Raw genomic sequence first — 4,234 nt, 5'->3', positions numbered from 1 at the left:
CCAAACTCGACTACCTCTTCTCAACTGAACTCTTTTTCTATAACCACTATGCACGAACCACATAGAAAACACGACCTCTCTATTGTGTGGAAGCTGTGTTTACAGCGCTTTTGCATAGCAACGGAAGTTAACCGATTGTCGCGTGTGTATTCGTTGCCGCGGGAATGTGTTTACCGGTTGTAGGGCGTCATGTCACAGCATTTACTGACAATTTTATATATTGTTCAATGCTAAACATAGGTTAATACAATTCGACTTGTGTCTGACCACCGAGATGTGTAAGTTCAACAGGCAGTCCTGTATGTTTCTACAGTAACACATTCATGTTACAAGAAACACCGCGGCGGCCCGAGTTCGATCTCGGGTCAGGTCAAGTGGGACTTGTGGTGGACAAAGTGGGGATGGGGCAGGTCTCCTACGAGTATTTCGGTTTCCCCTGCCAATCTTCATTCCACCAATAGCTCCACAATCACCCTCACCTATCATCTTGGGCCTGGTACAACAGGCCAGAAGTAGCCGCAGTACAAGGGACTTAGTCCCACCCCACTAGCAATAAAAAATATGTTACAAGAACATTCTTTTGTCAATATACACAAAGGCAATCCTCTAACTGCCTATAATTTCTATGATTCAGTAAATATACAAATTACCGTTTAATAATCGTTGTTAAATCAAATAAAATCCACCACTCAATCGAGCACAGTTTCGTGTGTCTCGTTATCAAGGTTATACACGAGCGATTCACCGGTCACTATGATTGAAGAACATGTAGGGACATGCAAGGCACGAATGAAGATTGAGAAGCTCTGATACAATATCTTAACCTTGTCAGGTCTCACATTGCTCCCTTCTTAGTTTACTTAACGAGATTTCTGCAACTACACAAATTATGTAGCCTCGAATAGGAACAAGGTAATGGATACAAAGCCGGTCACGGTAGCCGAGCGGTCTAAGATATGCACTGTCTTCGCTCGCTCGGAAACTGCGATCGTGAGTTCGAATCCCACTCAGGGCATGGATGTTTGTGTGCGTTTTTCTGTGTTTGTGTATAGGTAAAGGCCTTGCGACGAGCCGATCACCAGCCCAAGGAGTCCTACCGTATGTCTAAGATCTAGTAAACCGAAGTGAAACGGAGAGTTTCATGGAGGTAGGCCTAGGCCCAAATATGGGCTGTAGTATCAATGAAAAAAAATGGATACAAAAATTCTGGTAGTAGATCTTGTCTCATTTTAATGACACTCCCTTAGCATTTTCCTTGAGACACTAGAAACATGCTTCATCAGTCCTTCCTTTTATATGGACATGATTTGCTTCTCAGAATCACGAATTTTGATGTGACCTATTTGAAATGTACAATTCCAAAGTTTGGATTGAGAAAAAGAACGAAACATTTTGTTCTGATGTACTTCCTTGTCTGAAAATGAACACGGGTTACTTACGAATACGAAGCAAGTGCACTAAACACTCAACTGCGACGTTCGGCGGAACTGAAGAAAACCGTGAAAAGAGGATGTTGACGTAGCGGTATTTACGTATTGCTAGTGGGGTGGGACTAAGTCCCTTGTACTGCGGCCACTTCTGGCCTATTGTACCAGCCCCAGATGATAGGTGAGGGTGATTGTGGAGAAATTGGTGGAATGAAGATTGGCAGGGGAAACCGAAGTACTTGTAGAAAACATGCCCCAGCGCCACTTCGTCCACCACAAATCCCACTTGACCAGATCCGGGATCGACCCAGGGCTGCCGCGGTGCGAAGTCAGCGACTTACCGCTTGAGCTATGGCGCGGCCCTCTTTTTTTTTTCCTTGGCACTACAGCCCCAGTGGCCCTAGGCCTACCTCCATGTACTTCTCCGTTCACTTCGGTTTTTCTAGATCTTACACATTCGTTAGGACTCTTGGGCGGGTGATCAGTTCGTCACAAGGCCTTTACCTGTACACAAACACAGAAAAACGCACACACACAAACTAAACATCCATGCCCTGAGTGGGATTCGAACCCACGATCGCGGTTTCCAAGAGAGCGAAGACACTGCATGCCTTAGACCGCTCGGCTACCGTGACCCGCGCGGCCCTCTTAGTAACCTAAATCAAATAGTATATCAAGGGATTGACAAAGGAAAGCAGTTCAAGGCTATATACCTGTACACACAGATATCTACACAGCCGGGGTAGCGCAGTCAGTATGGCGACTTGCTACGGGCTGGAGGACCGAGGGGTCGGAGTTCGAGTCCCGGTAGAGTCTAGAATTTTCTCTTCTCAGTGTCGTCCAGACTGGCTCTGGGATTCACCCAAGCTCTTATTCAATGTGTACTGAGCGCTCTTTCTCTAGAGCTGACCACTCACCTCCAGTTAGTGTCGAGGTCAAGAATATGTGGATCTATACATCTACTCCCCCATATGCCTTCATGGCGTAGTGCTTAATTAGTTAAGCATAAGGACACCTTTATAATTATTTACAACATATAGAAGAAGTAGACTAGAACATATCTTTTCGTGAATCCATTTCGTTCAACAATTTGCCATTAAATATGAGCTTTTATTACATATATAGTCGACCAAGTTCGTTTCTTCATCAGAACTAGTTATTTAGTTATTTTAGAGAGGGTGGGCTTCCCCATGCACCGCGATCAGTTTGATCTATTGTGCTTCCCTCTATGATATTCTACCAGTCTCTATACCCTAGCGCTAAATAGTGCTTACCATCAGTACCGCCGAGCAAGCGAGTTCGGTCACTTGCTTAGCGGTGTCTATAATGCTTCCCCCATCTACCAGAGGTATTAGAGACTGCTATTGGGCAGGAAACGTCCGTAATTTTGGCTCAGTGACCTCCTTTGGAGATATGAGGTTCTTTTACGTGCCGTAAAGCTACGACACGGGACCCACGGCTTAAATTCCCTCCCGGAGGACTTGTTCCCTGAATTATTCCGCCCTTAACAATTCGATGACCTCCGCCGGGTATTTGAACCCGCGTACTACGAGTCATGAGGTGGGAACGTTACCTCTAGACTACGGAGGCCGCTTCGTCAGAACTAAATATCGGTCACCATGGAACGAACAACATGCACATCATCACAAGCATACAACTTACTGCTGAGCCAGACACAGACAGTCCGGTTGCAAGAGCACTATCTGCAGCTGACGTACGCGATACTGCGAAGGAGCCCCACTAACGGACACAGGCAAACAGAAATGGCACTGCAACATTGACAGCGTGAACTGTTGCAGCTGCTGTCTGCAGCGATTGCACGGTTTTACTATACCAGCACCGTGACTCAACACACAACCTGTAGTCTGTAGGCATTACCCACATTTTTGTGAATTTTGTCAGCGTCTCCAGGCAATTACCGGGACATCTTGAAATAGCCTGAGTCGCTCCTTCCAGATCAGTACATACTCACAGTTCTTGGTATGTTAGTATATTTTATTGCTAGTGGGGTGGGACTAAGTTCCTTGTACTGCGGCCACTTCTGGCCTATTGTACCAGCCACAGATGATAGGTGAGGGTGATTGTGGAGCAATTGGTGGAATGAAGATTGGCAGGGGAACCGAAATACTCGGAGGAAACCTGCCCCAGCGCCACTTTATCCACCACAAATCCCACTTGATCAGACCCGGGATCGAACCCGGGCCGCCGCGTGGTCTGTTAGTAAATCAAGACATTACTTATATAGTTACCTAGTTAGTTACATGATTAGTGACGTTAGTTAGTACGTAGGAAATTCGGTTAATTTGCTATTAAGTTCGTTGTTTCGTTAGATTTGTAACTTATTTAGTTAGGAACTGCGTTAAATACGATCTATTCAGATGCATAATTAGTTAGGTTTGTTGGTACTCGCTTCGTCGGTACATATACGAAAACTGGAACGATAAAGAGAAGATTAGCATTGTCCCTGCGCAAGGACGACACGCTTAAGCATGAAGCGTCCCGTATTAAGCCACGCCATAGCACAAGCGGTGAGTCGCTGGCTTCCCACCTCGGCGGCCCGGGTTCGCTGTCGGGGTCTGATCAAGTGGGATTTGTGGCAGACAAAGTGGCGCTGGGGCAGGTTTTCCCCGAGTACTTCGGTTTCCCCTGCCAATCTTCGTTCCAACAATTACTCCACAATCACCCTCACCTATAATCTGGGGCTGGTACAATAGGCCAGAAGTGGCCGCAGTACAAGGGACTTGGTCCCTCCTCACTAGCAATAAAAAAATAATGTTTGTTAGCTAGTTAGCTAATTAGCTAGCCAT

General features: G+C 46.1%; 1 non-coding gene across 1 annotated transcript; it reads left to right on the top strand.

Annotated features, from left to right (window-relative positions):
- Window positions 1-3,829: 3,829 nt before the first annotated feature.
- Window positions 3,830-3,936, top strand: LOC111862164. The gene has a single exon (XR_002842385.1). It is a non-coding gene; the product is annotated as a U6 spliceosomal RNA (small nuclear RNA).
- Window positions 3,937-4,234: the final 298 nt, after the last annotated feature.

Source organism: Cryptotermes secundus, unplaced genomic scaffold (genome assembly GCF_002891405.2).
Source record: "Cryptotermes secundus unplaced genomic scaffold, Csec_1.0 scaffold859, whole genome shotgun sequence".
Lineage (NCBI taxonomy): Eukaryota > Metazoa > Arthropoda > Insecta > Blattodea > Kalotermitidae > Cryptotermes > Cryptotermes secundus.
The sequence above is the reverse complement of the archived record's forward strand: the minus strand, read 5'-3'. Positions and strand labels throughout refer to the sequence as shown.